We start from the raw sequence: 21,721 nt of genomic DNA, 5'->3' as shown, positions 1-21,721 counted from the left end.
AAATATAGAAAATACATTCACATTTCCACAGTTTTAAGCTATCTCAGATCATTATCTCATTTCATTTAAAAATGTGTCTTAGTAATAATATATGTACCTTGTCATGCTATCGCATCAAACATACATTCACATCAGCTACTGTAAAGCATTTTATCAATAATCTCCCAGAGTTATCATTGTTGTTTGGATCATTGTCAGACCCCAAAGAATTTGGTCAGGCAACTGAATGCTTAGAGTCAATGTCCCACTATGCTCTAGATCAGGGCTTTTCAAAGTGTGGGGCACGCCCCCCCTGGGGGGCGCCAGAGTTCTTCGGGGGGGGGCGCAACGTGAGAGACAAAATGGATCGATTTTTAGTACCTAAAGCTACAGTGAGTGAGGAGACAAAGTCTGGGCCAAGCAAAAAAACAGAGCCTCCAGGATGTTGCGATTTGCAACTTCAGCGCAAATTCAACCAATCCCCGCAAATTCAGGGCGGTGTTGCAATTATATTCAATCACCGCAACTTTCCCGCAAATTTGACCAATCGTTGGCGTCATCTTGAGGTGACGTCAACAAACTACCTTCCGCCTTACTTCCGTGTGTTCAAGAGAAGCAGCATGCGCGTCGTGTTGCCAGATTGGGCGATTTCAAGTGCATTTTGGCGGGTTTTGAACATATTTTGGACTGGAAAACATCAGCAGTATCTGGTAACACTGAAAGTGTGTTATGTTTACAGTGAAGGACTGTGTGCACTTTATTTTTTTTACTTAATACAAGAAGTTAATGGATGCCAACATTTTTGCCAAAATGGTATTTTATTTTCCATTGTTTAGGCAGCTTCAGCATCATACTGTGAGATTCTGTTCAAATTGTTTTTTTCTTCTATGAAGCCTGAGCCATTTATTTTATTAGTTTATAATTATTGTTTAATTTAGTCTTCAGGAGAGACTGCCTGCACACAGTACTAGTATTAATAGTTTTTTTTTCTTACATAAAAGCTGAGGCATTTATATTATATTTTAAGGTAACTTCATGTTGTGCTGTGAGGTTCTCTGCACTTTAACTTTTGAACCAACAGGTGCATTTGGATAAGTAAAGCCTATTTTTCTGCATTTTTGTAGTCCTGGTAATCTTTTATATTGGTGAAGTTGTTTATAGGACCATTTCTCTTTGTTTTTTAATCAATAGTTTTTCAGTAATAACTTAATATTTAACATATCACTCAATTTTAATCACAAAAAGAGAAAATCGCAACAATTTTTCGCAACTTTCACTTCCTCCCGCAATGTAATCGCAACAAAAACCTAAAAAACACCGCAACTTTCATCGCAATTTTTTTTGGAAAACTCCCCACAACATCAGACATTTTAGCCCACAACAATCACAAAAAAGGCCCGCGGAATCCTGGGACTGGAAAAAGAAGGAAGTATGACCACGATTATTTAAAGTTTGGATTTTCATGGACTGGATCTGAAGATGCTCCACTGCCACAGTGTGTTGTCTGCCAAGAGATGCTAGCTAACGATGCTATGGGATGTTTAAAATGTGTAAAACAAGATGTTTTAAAAAGCACAGATGTTTAAAATGTGAAAAAGAAAAAAATAATGTGTACAACAACCATTTTTTAAAAATACGAATGGAACATTAAGTATAGCAACAACAAAAATTGTAAGGGGGGGGGGGGGGGGGGGGCGCTGTTGTTTATTTGCTCTCCGAGGGGGGGCTGACTCTCCCACACTTTGAAAACCCCTGCTCTAGATAATGCAGCTCCACTTAAAAGAATATTTATTAGAGATTAAAAAAAAAAAATAGCACCCTGATTTAATGATCATGCATGCACCTTAAAACAGACCACTTGAAAAACTGGAACATAAATGGCATCAAACAGAATTGGCAATATTACAGTTAGGAAGGCGAGCCTCCTGATCGATAGAAAAGTTAGTGCAGTTAGATCGAAATATCTCTCCACCTTAATACAACCCCGATTCCAAAAAAGTTGCGACAAAGTACAAATTGTAAATAAAAACGGAATGCAATAATTTACAAATCTCAAAAACTGATATTGTATTCACAATAGAAGATAGACAACATATCAAATGTCGAAAGTGAGACATTTTGAAATTTCATGCCAAATATTGGCTCATTTGAAATTTCATGACAGCAACACATCTCAAAAAAGTTGGGACAGGGGCAATAAGAGGCTGGAAAAGTTAAAGGTACAAAAAAGGAACAGCTGGAGGACCAAACTGCAACTCATTAGGTCAATTGGCAATAGGTCATTAACATGACTGGGTATAAAAAGAGCATCTTGGAGTGGCAGCGGCTCTCAGAAGTAAAGATGGGAAGAGGATCACCAATCCCCCTAATTCTGCACCGACAAATAGTGGAGCAATATCAGAAAGGAGTTTGACAGTGTAAAATTGCAAAGAGTTTGAACATATGATCATCTACAGTGCATAATATCATCAAAAGATTCAGAGAATCTGGAAGAATCTCTGTGCGTAAGGGTCAAGGCCGGAAAACCATACTGGGTGCCCGTGATCTTCAGGCCCTTAGACGGCACTGCATCACATACAGGCATGCTTCTGTATTGGAAATCACAAAATGGGCTCAATATTTCCAGAGAACATTATCTGTGAACACAATTCACCGTGCCATCCGCCGTTGCCAGCTAAAACTCGATAGTTCAAAGAAGAAGCTGTATCTAAACATGATCCAGAAGCGCAGACGTCTTCTCTGGGCCAAGGCTCATTTAAAATGGACTGTGGCAAAGTGGAAAACTGTTCTGTGGTCAGACGAATCAAAATTTGAAGTTCTTTATGGAAATCAGGGACGCTGTGTCATTCGGACTAAAGAGGAGAAGAACGACCCAAGTTGTTATCGGCGCTCAGTTCAGAAGCCTGCATCTCCGATGGTATGGGGTTGCATTAGTGCATGTGGCATGGGCAGCTTACACATCTGGAAAGACACCATCAATGCTGAAAGGTATATCCAGGTTCTAGAGCAACATATGCTCCCATCCAGACAACATCTCTTTCAGGGAAGACCTTGCATTTTCCAACATGACAATGCCAAACCACATACTGCATCAATTACAGCATCATGTCTGCGTAGAAGAAGGGTCCGGGTACTGAACTGGCCAGCCTGCAGTCCAGATCTTTCACCCATAGAAAACATTTGGCGCATTATAAAATGGAAGATACGACAAAAAAGGCCTAAGACAGTTGAGCAACTAGAATCCTACATTAGACAAGAATGGGTTAACATTCCTATCCCTAAACTTGAGCAACTTGTCTCCTCAGTCCCCAGACATTTACAGACTGTTGTAAAGAGAAAAGGGGATGTCTCACATGGCCTTGTCCCAACTTTTTTGAGATGTGTTGTTGTCATGAAATTTAAAATCACCTAATTTTTCTCTTTAAATGATACATTTTCTCAGTTTAAACATTTGATAAGTCATCTATGTTCTATTCTGAATAAAATATGGAATTTTGAAACTTCCACATCATTGCATTCCGTTTTTATTTACAATTTGTACTTTGTCCCAACTTTTTTGGAATTGGGGTTGTACAACCCCAAATCAGAAAAATTGAGACAATATGGAAAATGAAAATAAAAAAAGAAGGCAGTGATTTCTAAATTTACTTTCACTTGTATTTCACTGCACACAAGATGAACCCAAGATATTTCATGTTTCATCTGGTCAACTTCATTTCATTTGTTAATATACATCCATTCCTGTGTTTCAGACCTGCAACACATACCAAAAAAAAAGTTGAGATGGGGCAATTTAGGGCTAGTAATGAAGTAAAACAATTAAATAAATGATGTAATTTGAAACAGGTGATGTCAACAGTGTCAGTAACGGCACTGAAAACATGAGTTCGGAGCAGCCTCCAAACATGGTTGCTCTGGACTACAAGTCCCAAGAGTCACAATGCCCTCTGTCACCAGACTATTAATTACACCTGTCTCTCATCTGGCAATCACCTAGCATGCCTATATATACTCAGCTCCCACTTCCCCACTTTGCGAAGTATCATCTAGTACCCAGGTGTCTAACTTTACTGAGCCATTTGGTTTCCACCTGATTTCCAGTTTATGACCCGTGTTTACTTTTATCCTTGACTTCGTCTTTTGCCCATTCTCCATTGCATTGTTTGCTGATCGACTGACCCTTGCTCATTTCCGTACTATGACTCCTGCGCTACAATTTGGCTCAGCATGCTGTTTGCGAAGCCCCCAGTCTCCCCTGCATCCGTAAGTGCCTGCACTCTGACAGGCTACTCTGCCGTCAGATGCAGCAGAGGAGTCAAAGCAGACTGCACTTAATGCTCAAGGGCACTTGTTAGGTGAACATCAGCAGATGCTTAACGACCTCATTACCAGGATGGTGCAGCTTGCTGCTGTTATGTCACAGGCCCTCCTAACACACCCTGCATCTCCCCCCAGTGCAGCTCAGCCTATTCCTCTTCCCAAAAAATTCTCAGGTGAAGTGTTACAATGTAAGGGATTTCTGCTTCACTGCTCTCTATACTTCTCTTCACTCTCTGGGGTTTCTGACAAGCAAAAGATTGCTAAATTTCTCACCTTACTCACAGGAAAAGCTCTACAGTAGGCCAGTGCTGTGTGGGGCCGTGGTGGAGAACACACCATGTCCTATGATCAGTTCCTTGAATTGTTTAAATGGGTTTTTGACGACGCATCAGAGGGAATAGAGGTCGCTGAGAATTTCCTCACTGTTAAACAGGGAGACAGAAGAGTAGCAGAGAATGCACTGGAATTTCACACAGTGGCTGCTGGTAGCAGGTGGAATGAGCCCACATTAAAAGCCATGTTCCATCAAGGGTTGTGTCCAGAGGTACTGAGCGAGATGGCTTGCCATGATGAACATTTATCCCTCAATACCCTCATCGATTTAGTCTGGACCACCTACTCCAGAGCAGGTCCTCACTGAGATCCTCTACACTGCCTTCTCAACCCTCAGACACTCCTACTCCCATAGAGGTCTCTCACACACATTCGCAATGATCTGAGAGAGAAAGAAGATGTGAGAGGGGCTATGATTTTATTGTGGTGATGCCAGCTATATCATTGCCAAATGCCTGGTCTGCCCACCTTGGAGGGTTACTGCCTGTCCAGTCAATGAGCAACCTAACCCAGTGAGTTCCATAACCAGCCCTCCAACACGATCTTTCAAATTATCGGTGATATTGATTCTGCCAGATTCGACTCATGTCCTCTCTGCATTCATAGACTCAGGGGCCAAGGGTAATCTCATCAATGACTCAATCGTCCAACGACTCAACCTGCCCACTGACACCCTGCAAAGAACCATTAAAATAAAGACTATCGACGGGGGGCTCATTGGAGAGGTTTTGATCACTACTCACACTGCTCCTCTCCAGATTCAGGTAGGGGCCCTCCATTCCAAGCGCATCTCATTTTTCATCACTCAAACTGCTAATCATGACATCATTGTAGGGTACCCCTGGTTTCAACTCCATGACCCCTTAATTTCCTGGCAACAGAAGGACATCATTCAGTGGTCGTCAGCATGTTTCAAGGACTGTTTACAAAGCCCTCAGCTAGCCATCTCGTCCACATCCGTGGAGAGTCCCCTACCTGATTCCCTTGATAATGTTCCAGACTGTTATCTGGACCTGAAGGAGGTTTTCAGTAAGGGTAAGGCTTGTGGCTTACCTCCTCACCATCCCTATGATTGTGTCATCAACCTCCTCCCCATAACTGAATCTATCCCTTGTCCCTAAAGGAGCAAGCTGCCATGGAAGATTATGTGCAGGAGGCACTAAAGCAAGGGTATATTAGACTATCCACCTCTCCAGCATCTGCAGGGTTCTTCTTTGTCTAAAAGAAGGGAGGAGGCCTCTGGCCCGGTATTGATTATCGAGGACTTAATCAAATCAGTGTGAAAAATCCCTATCCACTCCCTCTGGTACCTGCAGCCTTAGAACAATTAAGATCAGCAAAGATATTTTCCAAACTGGACCTCCACAGCACATACAACCTGGTAAGAATCCGCAAAGGGGATGAATGGAAGATGGCCTTTAGCACCACCGCCAGACATTTTGAATACCTTATGGCCTTTCTTTGGCTCCAAGCATCTTCCAGTGCCTGATGAATGATGTCTTGAGGGACATGTTGGGTAAATTTTTCATTGCCAACAGTGACATTTTGATTTACTCTCCAGACAAAGAAAGCCATTTCAAACATGTCCAGTCAGTACTATCCTGTCTGCTCAAGAACCACCTCTTTGTCAAAGCTGAAAAATGGCAATTTTATGCCAACCAGATCTCCTTCCTTGGATATATAATCATTTCTGAGGGAATAAGCATGAACCAGGCTAAGGTCTCAGCTGTCACATCTTGGTCTATACTCACATTCATCAAAGAATTGCAATGCTTTTTGGGATTTGCACATTTTTACCCATGCTTCATTTGAGGCTTTAGCATCATTGCTGCTCCGCTAACATCTCTGTTAAAGAATGCTCCCTGACATCTCCAGTGGAACCCATCAACTGAGGAGGCTTTCAACCAGCTCAAGACAGCATTTACCTCTACTCCTATCCTACAACATCCTGACCCTACCAAGCTGTTCTTTGTAGAGATTGATGCATCAAAGACAGGAGTCAGAGGGGTATTCTCACAACGTTTCAGAGAAAAGCCAAAATTGCACCCAGTTGCCTTCTTCTCTAAGAAACTCACACTCACAGAAAAAAACAACAACATTGGTAATCGAGAGCTCCTAGCGATCAAACTGGCTTTGGAAGAATGGAGACACTGGCTGGAAGGTGCAGCACACCCATTCATGATTCTAACTGACCTTAAGAACCTAGAATACCTGAAGACCGCCAAATGTCTTAACCCAAGGCAAGCCAGGTGGGCCCTGTTTTTTACTCGGTTCTGGTTCACAATATCCTACCAACCCGGCTTAAGAAATACTAAGGCAGATGCTCTTTCCAGAATCCATAACCCCCCTACCCATACCTCGGAACCCACTCCCATATTGCCACCAAAGTGTTTCATACAAGCCATTACTTGGGACATTGATAAGGAAATCCAGCAGTCGCAGACCTCTAACATTCCCAAGAACTGCCCTCCCGGACTAATACATGGTCCACTTGACCTCAGAGGTGGGGCTCATTACCTGGACCCACACTGCTCCCGCCATGGGCCATCCCAGTGGTCATCGCACATATCAGCTTATCAGGAACAAATATTAGTGGGAGAACATGATATCAGACATGAATCAGTTTGTCTCCTCCTGTTCAGTATGCACACAGGCCAAGGTACCACATGCCCCAACGGCCGGAAAACTATGCCCTCTCCCAGTGCCTCAGAGACCCTGGTCACATATTGTGATAGATTTTATCACGGACCTACTATTATCACAGGGCAACAGAGTCATCTTGGTAATTATGGACAGATTTTCCAAAGCTCTATGACTCATCCCACTACCTGGCCTACCTACCGGTTTTCAGACTGCTGAAAATTTCTAGATTTTGGTCCAGCTTTATGGAGAGATTAGACGTATCAGTAAGCCTCACATCTGGCTACCACCCACAGTCCAATGGCCAGGTGGAACTGGCTAACCAGGAGGTGGGGTGTTTCTTGATAATTTTCTGCATGAGAAACCAGAAGGATTGGGCACAGTTTCTCCCCTGGGTTGAGTATGCACAGAACTCTCTTAAACACTCCGCAACTCAGCTAACACCTTTCCAGTACATACTCAGCTATCAGGTCTCCCCTCCCCCCATTCCCTTGGGATGACACACCCACCCAGTTACCTGCCGTTGATGCCTGGTTCCAGAAAAGCTAGCAGGTGTGGGAGGAGGTTCACCAGAGGCTGGAGGCAGTAAATGCCAAATACAAACAATACACAGACAAACACATACGTGAGAACCCAGAATATGCTCCAGGAGATTGGGTATGGGTCTCCACAAGGGACTTAAGGGAGCCAAACACATGCAAGAACCTGCAAGCTCGTTACATTGGCCCATGCAAAGTATCGCGCAGGATGTACAGTGGTGCTTGAAAGTTTGTGAACCCTTTAGAATTTTCTATATTTCTGCATAAATATGACCTAAAACATCATCAGATTTTCACACAAGTCCTAAAGTAGATAAAGAGAACACAGTTAAACAAATGAGACAAAAATATTATACTTGGTCATTTATTTATTGAGGAAAATGATCCAATATTACATATCTGTGAGTGGCAAAAGTATGTGAACCTTTGCTTTCAGTATCTGGTGTGACCCCCTTGTGCAGCAATAACTGCAACTAAACATTTCTGGTAACCAGTGGCGGTTCTAGACCAAAATTACTAGGGGGGCCGAGGTGGGGCCAGTGTTTTTTCAGGGGGGCACATAAGGAAAAAACATGGCAATATTTAAGTGTTCAAAATGTTTTGTTTAGTTTATTTAAAACCAAAACAAAATACATTGAGCATAAATACAATGAGATAAACATTCTGTCTCAATAGCCTAAACATAAATTGTGCTCAATAAATCTTAAAACCATGTTTCTCTTTTTTGTAAAAAAAAGATTTCTATTTTTGCATACAATGAACCTTTTATCTGTCCAATGACACTTTTTAAATTCACAGCATGAATGAATTTTCTTTTTCACAGCATGAGACTTGAATGTACAATCACTATCTTTATCTAAATCACACTGTCATCATCTCACTCTTTCTTTATGTACAGCAGGGGGGAAAATAGAAAGAAAAAATAAATTCACATACAGTGGTCTCAGAATCACCCTATAGCATTCACAGCAGGCTGAAACACTACAACAACAAGATTCTGCGATTGTGACTCCTTGAGAAACGGTCTACAAATGCATCAAGGTTCAAAGCCTTGGACCTTCTGGATTCAGTGCTGAGCACACCAAGATTGCTTAGACGCTCCTCACTAATGGTGGACCGGAGGTACCGTAGGTCTTCACCAGTTTCAAAGTGGAGAAACTCCGCTCACAAGAGGCAGAGCTCACTGGGAGTGCCACAGCTATTTTGCATAGTCTAAAGAGCTCAAAAAATACTTCTTTATATGGCTCAGTGAAACGTGTCAACGCTAGTGTATCTGATGGCTTTTCAATCAAAAAACTTCGGACGTGACAGCTGTTATCACTCACGTCCGAAGTTTACAATTCGCGCTGCTGCTGGTCTTTCTGCTGCAGGTAACAGTGTGCGTGTAGCGCTTTAAGGAGTCCGTGTAGAACACTCCGTCATGTCAGTTCCGATCTTCGAGCCAGCGCACGTCAAAATTAATAAATCTTATTATCTGTTCAGCACAGGGGCCACAACAGGGGCCAGGAGCAATTTTACAGGGGCACTGGCCCCCTCTGGCCCCCGTTTAAAACCGCCTATGCTGGTAACTGTTGATCAGTCCTGCACACTGGCTTGGAGGAATTTTAGCCCATTCCTCCATACAGAACAGCTTCAACTTTGGGATGTTGGTGGGTTTCCTCACATGACCTGCTCGCTTCAGGTCCTTCCACAACATTTTGATTGGATTAAGATCAGGACTTTAATTTGTCCATTCCAAAACATTAACTTTATTCTACTTTAACCATTCTTTGGTAGAATGACTTGTGTGCTTAGGGTCATTGTCTTGCTGCATGACCCACCTTCTCTTGAGATTCAGTTCATGGACAGATGTCCCGACATTTTCCTTTAGAATTCACTGGTATAATTCAGAATTCATTGTTCCATCAATGATGGCAAGTCATCCTGGCCCAGATGCAACAAAACAGGCCCGAACCATGATACTACCACCGCCATGTTTCACAGATGAGATAAGGTTCTTATGCTGGAATGCAGTGTCTTCCTTTCTCCAAACATAACGCTTCTCATTTAAACCCAAAAGTTCTATTTTGGTCTCGTCCGCACACAAAACATTTTTCCAATAGCTTTCTGGCTTGTCCACATGATCTTTAGCAAACTGCAGATGAGCAGCAATGTTCTTTTTGGAGAGCAGTGGCTTTCTCCTTGCAACCCTGCCATGCACACCATTGTTGTTCAGTGTTCTCCTGATGGTGGACTCATGAACATTAGCCAATGTGAGAGAGGCCTTCAGTTGCTTAGAAGTTACCCTGGGGTCCTTTGTGACCTTGCTGACTATTACACGCCTTGCTCTTGGAGCAATCTTTGTTGGTCGACCACTCCTGGGGAGGGTAACAATGGTCTTGAATTTCCTCCATTTGTACACAATCTGTCTGACTGTGGATTGGTGGAGTCCAAACTCTTTAGAGATGGTTTTGTAACCTTTTCCAGCCTGATGAGCATCAACAACGCTTTTTCTGAGGTCCTCAGAAATCTCCTTTGTTCGTGCCATGATATACTTCCACAAAGATGTCTTGTGAAGATCAGACTTTGATAGATCTCTATTCTTTAAATAAAACAGGGTGCCCACTCACACCTGATTGTCATCCCACTGATTGAAAACACCTGACTCTAATTTCACCTTCAAATTAACTGCTAATCCTAGAGGTTCACATACTTTTGCCACTCACAGATATGTAATATTGGATCATTTTCCTCAATAAATAAATGACCAAGTATAATATTTTTGTCTCATTTGTTTAACTGGCTTCTCTTTATCTACTTTTAGGACTTGTGTGAAAATCTGATGATGTTTTAGGTCATATTTATGCAGAAATATAGAAAATTCTAAAGGGTTCACAAACTTTCAAGCACCACTGTATGATGTATCCTACAGGCTAGAACTCCCACATCACAGCAGAATGGCACCTATCTTTCATGTCTCCTGCCTTAAACCAGCCATACAAGGTCCCCTAGCCATGGACACTCCCACCCAAGAGCCCCCACCCCGGACATCGAGGGCAAACCCATCTACCAGGTAAATAAAATCCTAAACTCTCACTGCAGACAGGGAAAACTGGAATACCTGGTAGATTGGGAGGGTTATAGCCCTGAGGAATGAAGTTGGGTCAACTCCAGGGACATATTGGACCCACTCTTAACACAGGAGTTCCGCCACCAACACCCTAACAAACCTGCACCAAGAAGGAGAGGACAGCCAAGAAAGATAGTAGCTCCCAGAGGGAGCTCCTGGGGGGGCTTCTGTCAGTAACGGCGCTGAAAACACGAGTTCGGAGCAGCCTCCAAACATGGCCACTCCAGACTACAAGTGCCAAGAGTCACAGCGCCCTCTGTCACCTGACTATTAACTACACCTGTATCTCATCCAGTAATCACCTAGCATGCCTATATATACTCAGCTCTCAGTTCCCCACTTCACAAAGTATCACCTAGTACCCAGGTGTCTAACTTTTCTGAGCCATTTGTTTTCCACCTGATTTCCAGTTTATGACCTGTGTTTACATTTATCCTCAACTTTCTCTTTTGCCCACTCTCCATTGCATTGTTTGCTGATTGACTGACCCTCACTCATTTCCGGACTATGATTCCTGCTCTACAATTTGGCTCAGCATGCTGTTTGCAAAGCCCCCCCCCAATCTCCCTGTGCCTGCCTCTGTAAGTGTATGCACTCTGACAAACAGGTGATTGTAATCATGATTTGGTGCAAAATGGCCTAATCTTTGAGGAGCAACGATGGGCTGAGGATCTCCAATTTGTCAACAAATGCATGAGAAAATTATTGAAATGTTTAAAAACAATGTTCCTCAAAGAAAGATATAAAGGGATTTGGATATTTTACCCATTTAATATCATTAAATGACTCAAGGAATCTGGAGGTATTGTGGTGCATAAAGGGCAAGGGCACAAGCATTTTTTAATTTATTATTGTTTTTATTCTATTTTCTGTTTCTGTACACTGTTTTGAGTACTGTAGAGCTCCCACAATTTTGTTGTACCCCACTGTGCAATGACAATAAAAGTCCTATTCTATTCTATTCTATTCTATTCTATTGACTTATATAAATTCATGACCTATGTAAAGCAACCTTGAGTTTGAGAAAGGCGCTATATAAATATAATTTATTATTATTATTATTATTATTATGAACACCCATGATCTCCAATCCCTCAGATGTCACTGCATTAAGAACTGTCATTCATCTATAGCTGATATAACCACATGGACTCAGGATTACTTTGGCAAACTTTTGTCAAGCACTACAATATAGAGTTACATCCACAAATGCCAGATCAAACTTTACTGTGCAAAAAGGAAGCCTTATATTAACTCTGTTCAGAAGTGCTGTTGACTTCTCTGGGCTTGGAGGCATCTGGAATGTCAAGTCAAGTTTATTTTTATAGCACTTTTAACAATGGACATTGTCGCAAAGCAGTTTTACAAAATTTAAATGACTTTAAACCTGAGCTAATTTTATCCCTAATCTATCCCCAATGAGCAAGACTGTGGCAACGGTGGCAAGGAAAAACTCCCTCAGATGACATGAGGAAGAAACCTAGAGAGGAACCAGACTCAAAAGGGAATCCATCCTCATTTGGGTGATAACAGACAGCATGATTATAACATTTTTAACAGTTTTAAAATGAAGTCTGTTTCATTGGTGTGATAACTCTTCATTGATGGAAACTTGAGTGCAAAACTGTTCATGACAACTGCATTCCTAAAGTTAGCAAGTCAACTATAGTCCTCAGCCATAAAAGCATTACTGTCAGTGTCCAGAGCATCTTCCAAGTGTGACTATCAACTGTCCATATGGGGCCGTCCTCTGCAGGAGCTATGTGATGAGACTCCAACCAGACGTAGGGCATCAGGATGGATCAGGCAGGTCCGAAGACCAGAGGAGGTCAGCATCTCGAGCTCAGGATTGACATGTAACTCAGATGGACAGACAGGGGGAGGGGGGAGAGAAAGAGAGAGAAAACAGGTTGTTAGGTATGCCCAATGCCACCTGAATAAGTAGGAACAGTATACATATTGCACCGAGTACAAGCAGGGACTCCGGCAAAACTAACTATGACAGCATAACTAAAAGGGGAGAGCCAGAAGATAACACAGGCATGAGGGAGCCCTGGGACATAAATCAGCCAGCCACTACACCGTCAAGAAACTCGAGTGAGCAAGCAAGTGGGGGACTGACAGCATCCATACATCCCAGTTTACCAAAACACTCCATGTCTGAGGACCCTCCAGATCTACTCCTTTCCCTCATAAACACTATTAACAAAAGGCTTGACTAAACAGATATGTTTTCAGCCTAGACTTAAATGCTGAGACTGTGTCTGATTCCCGAACACTACTTGGAAGGCTGTTCCATAACTGTGGAGCTTTGTAAGAAAAGGCTCTGCCCCCTGATGTAGCCTTCACTATACGACGTATCAGCAGATAGCCTGCACCTTTTGATCTAAGTAGGCATGGCAGGTCATAAAGGACCAGAAGTTCGCTCAGGACCATTCAGTGGTTTAAAGGTCAATAGTAGTATTTTAGAATCAATACGAAATTTGATTGGGAGCTAATGCAGTGTGTATAAGACAGGGGCGATGTGGTCATATTTTCTAGTTCTAGTAAGGACTCTTGCTGCTGCATTTTGAACTAACTGGAGCTTGTTTATGCACTTATTGGAACATTCAGACAGTAAGACATTATAATAATCCAACCTAGAGGTACCGAAAGCATGAACTAGTTTTTCTGTGTCGTGTAGAGACATTAAATTTCTTATCTTGGCAATATTTCTGAGATGAAAGAAAGCTATCTGGGTAATGTTATCAATATGAGTTTCAAATGAAAGACTGGGGTCAATAATCACCTGAGGTCTTTTACTGCTGCACGTGAAGAAACAGAAAGGCCATCCAGAGTTACTGTGTAATCAGAAAACTTACTTCTAGCTGCATGTGGTCCTAGTACTAGTACTTCTGTCTTGTCAGAGTTAAGCAGAAGGAAGTTAATAATCACCCAGTGTCTAATATCCTTTACACATTCCTCAATTCTATTAAGCTGGTGTCTCCCATCTGGTTTTGCAGAAACATACAAATGTGTGTCATCAGCATAACAGTGGAAACTAATACAATGTTTACAAATAATATCACTCAGAGGTAACATGTATAAAGAAAAAAGCAGTGGACCCAAGACAGAACTTTGTGGAACACCAAACTTTACCTCAGTATGTCTAGAAAAATCACCATTTACATCAACAAGTTGACAGCGAGCAGTTAAATAAGACCTGAGCCAGGAGAGGGCCATTTCCTTAACTCCCACAACATTTTCTAGCCTATCTAGAAGAATGGAATGATCAATGGTATCAAATGCTACACTAAGGTCAAGCAACACAAGCAGCGAGACACAGCCCTGATCAGAAGCCAACAGTAGGTCGTTTACTACTTTAACCAGAGCCGTCTCTGTGCTACGATGAAGTCTAAATCCTGACTGATACATTTCATGGATGTTATTCCTATGTAAATATGAGCATAACTGCTGTGCCACAGCTTTTTCAAGGATCTTGGAGATAAAAGGGAGGTTTGATATTGGCTGATAATTGGACAGCTGACAGGGATCAAGGTCAGGTTTTTTAATCAGGGGTTTGATAACTGCTAGTTTAAAGGATTTGGGTACATAGCCGATCCTAAGAGAATAATTTATTATTTTTAGAAGCGGTTCAATTACTTCAGGTATTATCTGTTTGAATGGACCACCACACAGTGGAAACATGTATTGTGGTCAGGTGAATCAGTATCCCAGGTCTTTTTTGTAAAAAATAGGGCTGTCAAAGTTAACGCGTTATTAGTGCGTTAACGCAATTTAATTTGATAGCTATTTTAAAAAATGACGGCGTTATCGCAGGGTATTTAAACAACAGTGAATCGGGCTCATCTTGGTAAGGAACAATGCAGATTTTCGCGGGTGACGAGCATGCAAAATAAAGCTAGTTATAACTTTAACTTTGTGGTAAAATGTAGCTCTACAACTTGTCAAATAAACCCGCAACATGGTCAGTTAAATTGTAGTCTGCATATGCGGTGCGAGTTCCATTTACTTTCACTTTACCGGGTGAAATGTGTTGATATCTGATGGGCGACGATTGGGAATGCGCACACTCCCTTATCTCCACCTGTAGATTGTAGGTAGTCTAGCGATTTCCAAATAGCCTACTGCTTCACTTGAATGCACTTGCAGGAGTCAAACTACTTCCTCTTTGCTCTTCGAAGTGTAGCTTGCAGCCATTACAGTTGAGAAAAAAAAATAGTCTGTTATTTCTCCAAATCGTATTTTGCACATAGCCTGTGCCCAACAGATGTCTGATAGGCTACATTGGAAAGAATATGCTGCATGCCTAGATCTAATATCAAAACCCGAATGCCAAATATTTGTGCATTAGGCCTATATATTGTCTATCATGGAGAAGATGAGCCTTATAATTGACATGGAGCATCAGAGCATATATTCAAATGTTTGCTCTGATGTAGAAATGTATTTGAGTACAATTTAAACAGATGTTTAAAGTTTTTTTGCGATTAATCGCGATTAACTACATAATTTTATGAGATTAATCGTGATTAAAAATTTTAATCGTTTGACAGCCCTAGACCAAAGCCTTTGCTCCAGACCAAAGATGAAAAGAACCATCCAGACTGTTCCCCGCAACAAGTCCCAAAAGCCAGGGTCTGTAATGGTATGGGGTTTTGTCCGTGCCCTTGGCAAAGGTAACTTACACTTCAGTGATGGCAACATTAATTCAGAAAAGTACACTGATATTTTGGAGCAACATATGTTGCCTTCAAGATGACATCTTTTCCAGGGATGTTTCAATAAGACAAGCAAAACCACATTATGCACACATTACAAAGGCATGCTGTCCCCAATAGAGAATGTGTGGCAAATTTTGAACCAAAAAATATGACAATAATGACCCCATACTACTGTACACCAAAAGACATGTTTATAGAAAGAATGGACAAAATAACACCTGAATTAATTGGTGTCTTTCGTCCCTAAACATCTTTTCAGTGTTGTGACAAAGAATGGTAACATTATACAGTGGTAAATACTTTAATTTCTCAATTTTTTTAAATGTGTTGCAAGAATCAAAATTGAAATGTTTTTATTTTGAAAAAAAAAAACCCCGATCAAATTCATAAGGTAAAACATCAAATAATGTGCTGCTGTATTGTTTTGAGTGCAATACAAGTCAAAGATTATTTGCAAATCATTGCTTTCAGTTTTAATTTAAATTTCAACATACCATCCCAACTTTTTCTCATTTGGAGTTGTAGAATATAACAAAAATAATCCTAGATTCTTACTTAATACTGTACCAAGGAATAAGACCACCACATAACCATGCACACCATCAATATGTAGTAGCAACAACTTCATAATTCTTTTCAATGGCAAAATTGAAAATATCAGTCAAAAAAAATTCAGACTACAAATTTAAAGCCAGACAATTTGATAACTAACCCTATAAATAATAACATAACTATATCCTATCAGCTATGAGAATGTTTTACTCCCCTTTGACAGAGTGAACTAATTTCACTAATTTCCTCATCAAAAGCATTGTCCTGTCAATTAGATCACTTACGGTACAGACACATTTCTCCAAACAGATATTACCAGAAGCAATTGAACCTCTTCTAAAAATAAGCAATTCTTCCATTAGCACTGGCCATGTACCTAAATCATTTAAATTAGCAGTTAACAAAGCCTTGGTTAATAAAAAAAAACAAAAAATAAAAAAAATAAAAAACCTTGACCTCAACCCCTGCCATCTGTCCAACGAGAGGCCAATATCAAACCTACCCTTTATCTCCAAGGTCCAAGAAAAGACTATAGCACTGCAGTTATGCTCATACATACACAAGAATAACATTCATGAAATGTATCAGTCAGGCTTTAGGCCTCATCATAGCACAGAGACAGCATTGGTTAAAGTAGCAAATTACGTACTACTAGCCTCTGATCAGGGTTATGTCTCCTTTCTTGTGTTGCTTGACCTTTGTGCAATTTTTGACACAATTGATCATACTATTATCCTTGATAGACTTGAAAATATTGTTGGAGTTAAGGGAACAGCCTTCTCTCCTGGCTCAGGTCTTATTTGACTGGTCATTATCAGTTTGTTGATGCAAGTTTTGACTTCTCTACACATATTAAGGTAAAGTTTGGTGCTCTGCAAGGTTCTGTTTTAGGCCCATTGCTTCTTTTTATATATACTACCTCTGGGTATTATTATTTATAAACATGGTTCCACTTTTATGCTGATGACACACAGTTGTATGTTTCAGCAAAGCCAGATACCAGCTTAATAAAATTTGAGGAATGTGTGAAGGACATTTAGACATGCAATGCTTAAATAACAATTTAATATCTTAACTTCTTTCTACTTAATTTTGACAAGACAGAAGTCCTTGTAGTAGGACCACATGTAGCTATGAGTAAGCCTTCTGACTACATAGTAACTCTGGATGACCTATCTGTTTCATCATTTGCAGCAGTATGACTATTGACTCCAGTCTTTAATTTAAAGCTTTAATTTGTAGATATGACTAGCATAGCCGCCTTTTATCTCAGAAATATTGCTAAGGTAAGAAATATAATGTCACTACATGATGCAGAAAAACTAGTTCATGCTTTTGTTACCTCTAGGTTGGATTACGATAATGACTTACTGTCTGGATGTTCCAATAGGTGCATAAACAAGCTCTAGTTAGTCCAAAATGCAACAGCAAGAGTCCTTACTACAACTAGAAGATATGACCATATCACCCCTATTTTATCTACACTGCACTGATTCCAGATCAAATTTCGCATTGACTATAAAATCCAACTATTGACATATAAAGCACTGAATGGTCTTGTGCCACAGTACCTGAGCAAACTTGTGGTCTTTTATGACATGTCACACATACTTAGATCAAAAGGTGCAGGCTATTTGTTGGTACCTCAAACAGTGAAGGCCACAGCATGAGACAGAGTCTTCTTTTACAAAGTCCCACAGTTATAGAACAGGCTTACTATTCGTGTTCGAGTCTCAGCATTGAAAACATATTTGTTAGTCAACCCTTTTGTAAATAATTTTTATTAGGTAAATGAGTTCATGAGCATAGAGGATTTGGGTAAAATTGTTTGCTCAGTCAGTCATGGCCCTGAACTGATTGCTTTTCTGAGCTTTTAATATTTCCTTCTCCAGCATCATAATCTACCTTCAGGCCTTCTGACTAGATATGGAAAAAAAAGCTATCACATTGCAGTGGGTTTGGCAGCAGTAAGGATTATGCTGTGCAGATGTTTTCTGGCTCAGCTGTCCAATGTCAGCATGACCATGTGTTCGTGCCTTTTGGCAACTCCCCCATCAGTACACTACATATCTTCCAAAAGTCTTTGATTTTTTTTTTTAAACTTTCAGTTCTTTCAGCATTAGGTACATTTAGGTATCATTTTGTTCTGGGTACATGACATGATTTTATTCACTTTGCCACCTTTGCCAAGTCCAAGCCCTCCCTTGAGTCTTAGTTTCTGTATTCAGGTTTTCCTGGTTTTGACCCTTACTTGAGTTTTGTTTTTAAATATGGATTACCCTCTTTTTATGTTGCCTACCTTTGCTCTAGCCCCTGCTATTGATTTTGATAGTTTTTTTTATTAGCCCCAGTAAAGAGCACACTGAGTTGACACAATTGTGGCCTGCCTTCATTTTCTGCACATTATACCTGCATTCTGTTTTGACATTGTAGTCAAGATTAAACATCTATCCATCCATACCGCTTATTCGTCAGGGTCATGGTTACCCCATACCCTGGAGCCAATCCCAGCTGATTTAGAGCTGACCTAATCCACATTTCTTTGGACTGTGGGAGGAAACTGGAGTGCCTGGAGGAAACCCACACAGGCAAAAGGAGAACATGCAAACTCCACACAGAAAGGCCATACTTAGCCATGAATTTTGTACTCAGAACCTTCTTGCTGTGAGGCAACAGTAATAACCACTGCACCACTAGGCTGCCCTTGTTTGTAGCCTCATATAAAATTGACATATCCAGTAAAGTATTATTAGCTATTATCATTGCAATTAGAGTGCATATTGCACATTTCCATAACCAGTTGTCAAGAGGAATTTGCCATTATGAAATTTTTCTTCATCTTCAGCTGTCTAACAGAGGCCTGAAGGTTTTGTGTGAAAATAGATATTTGGCACTAACCTGTCTTGAATAGACCCCAAGTCCCAGGTGAAGAGAAGTTCCCCATAGCATGATGCTTCCACCACCATGCTTCACCATGGGTATGGTGTTCTTTTTTTTCAATATGGCGGCGCGCCTAGACGCAGAGGCTTTGTGCTCTCTGACTCATAGTTTGTTTTTTCCATCCTGTCTGGTTAAAAACACCTATAGCCAGCTGGATATTTTATCTATAGGACAGAAGTTTGAGGGAAGCTTGTCATATGACTTTCTCCAAATCCACAACATTCCGGACGACATCGCATGGACACTGGGCTCTCTGTGGATTACAATCCCAGCTTCGAGGAGCCAGCGGCAGCACAGAGAATGTAAACAAAAGAGGGGGTGCCGGGGCAGCGTGCTAGTGAGGCTAAGGAAGCAGCTGCACAAACCACCACTTCCAAGCATTTTCCTCTCTAATGTGAGGTCTCTTGTGAACAAACTGGACGAGTGGAAGCTGCGGATTGCAACCGATAATCTTATCCGGGGCTGCTGCATTCTGCTGATCACAGAGACTTGGTTGAATCCACTCATACCAGACACAGCTATCGAGCTAGCAGGCTACACAGCACACCGGCAAGACAGGTCGGAAAGCTCCGGTAAGAAAAGAGGAGGGGGGCTATGCATTTACGTAAACAACAGATGGTGCACGAATTCCACAGTAGTTGCTAGACACTGTTCTCCAGATGTGGAGTTCATGACAATTAAATGCAGACCCTTGTACCTCCCCTGTGAGATTAACGCTGTGCTACTCACTGCTGTGTATATAGCACCAGATGCTAATGCTAGCTCAGCTCTGGGGCTTTTGCATGACACCATCAGCAACAAACAGAACAAGTATCCTGAGGCTGCTCACATAATTTCCGGGGACTTTAATCATTCTGATCTGAAAGCAGTCCTCCCCAAATTCCATCAACACATAAAGTGTACAACCGGGGGGGAAAAAAACACTGGACAAGTTGTACACAAACATCAGATGGGCCTACAGGGCTAAACCCCTAGCACATCTTGGCCAGTCTGATCATATGTCCATGCTTCTGATCCCTGCATACACCCCCCTCCGGAAACAAGCTCCCATTACGACCCGGACTGTTAGCACATGGCCTGAGGATGCCTCCCTCCAGCTACAGGACTGCTTCCAAAGAACCGACTGGGAGATTTTTGCTCACCAGGACCTGGAGAACCACACTACAGCAGTCCTGGATTACATCAGGTTCTGCAAAGACAATGTCACCAGGGACAAACGTATAAGGATTTATCCCAACAGGAAGCCCTGGATGACAAAGGAGGTCCGGAGCCTGGTGAAAGCCAGGAACACTGCTTTCAGGTTGGGGGATAAGGCACTCTACAATGCAGCTAGAGCCAACCTGAAAAGAGGCATCCGTGAGGCCAAGGCAACATACAGAAGGAGGATAGAGGACCAGCTCAGGAGCAACAACACCAGGCAGGTGTGGCAGGGTGTCCAGCACATCACCAGTTACAGATCCAGCAATCCCCTGCCCATGGAGGGAGACTCTTCTCTGGTAGAGGAGCTGAATATCGTCTTTGCCCGCTTTGAGGTGACACCAACAGCAGCTCCATCACAGCCGCCTGTCCACAGCAGCCTCACACTCACGGTAGAGGAGTGTGAGGTGAGGCGGGTGATGAGGAAGGTGAACCCAAGGAAGGCTGCAGGATCCGACGGTGTGACGGGATGGGTGCTGAAAGACTGTGTGGATCAACTGGCTGGAATCTTCACAAGGATTTTTAACCAGTCCCTGTCTCAGGCCATTGTCCCATCCTGCCTTAAGTCCTCAACCATTGTACCGCTGCCAAAAAAAACTAACAACACCCTGAATGACTACCGCCCAGTGGCACTTACACCTGTCATCATTAACTGCTTTGAGAAACTGGTGCGGAGTCATATGCTTGCCTGCCTACTAAGCTGGACCCTCTTCAATTTGCTTACAAAGCAAAGAGATTCACAGAGGATGCTGTATGCACAGCACTTCACTCTGCACTGACCCACTTGGAGCAGCAAGGAAGCTATGCCAAAATGCTCTTTGTGGACTTCAGCTCGGCGTTTAACACCATCCTTCCACAATGACTGGTGTCCAAGCTGGTGGACCCTGGGGTTCCACCACTCACCTGCAGCTGGATATTGGACTTTCTGTCAGGCTGCTCCCAGAGGGTCAGGCTGGGTTCCCATACCTCCACTGCTCTCAGCCTGAACACCAGTTCGCCACAGGGTTGTGTACTTAACCCACTCCTTTACACCCTCTACACGTATGACTGTGTCTCCACCCACCTTAGCAACAAGATTGTAAAGTTCGCAGATGACACGACTGTGGTCGGCCTCATCTCGGGCGAGGAGGGTGAGATAGCATACAGGGACGAGGTGGAGCGGATGTCAGAGTGGTGCAAAGTCAACAATCTGCTCCTCAATACCACCAAAACAAAGGAGCTGGTTATTGACTTTAGGAAAAACAAAGCTGACATCCAGCCACTCATCATCAATGGGGCCTGTGTGGAGAGGGTCCCGGTGTTCAGGTTTCTCAGCATTGAACTGGACCTAACCTGGAGTGCCAACACCAAGGAGCTGCTGAAGAAGGCACAGCAGAGACTGTACTTTC

Source organism: Neoarius graeffei, chromosome 26 (assembly GCF_027579695.1).
Source record: "Neoarius graeffei isolate fNeoGra1 chromosome 26, fNeoGra1.pri, whole genome shotgun sequence".
NCBI lineage: Eukaryota > Metazoa > Chordata > Actinopteri > Siluriformes > Ariidae > Neoarius > Neoarius graeffei.
Note: the sequence above shows the minus strand (reverse complement) of the source record.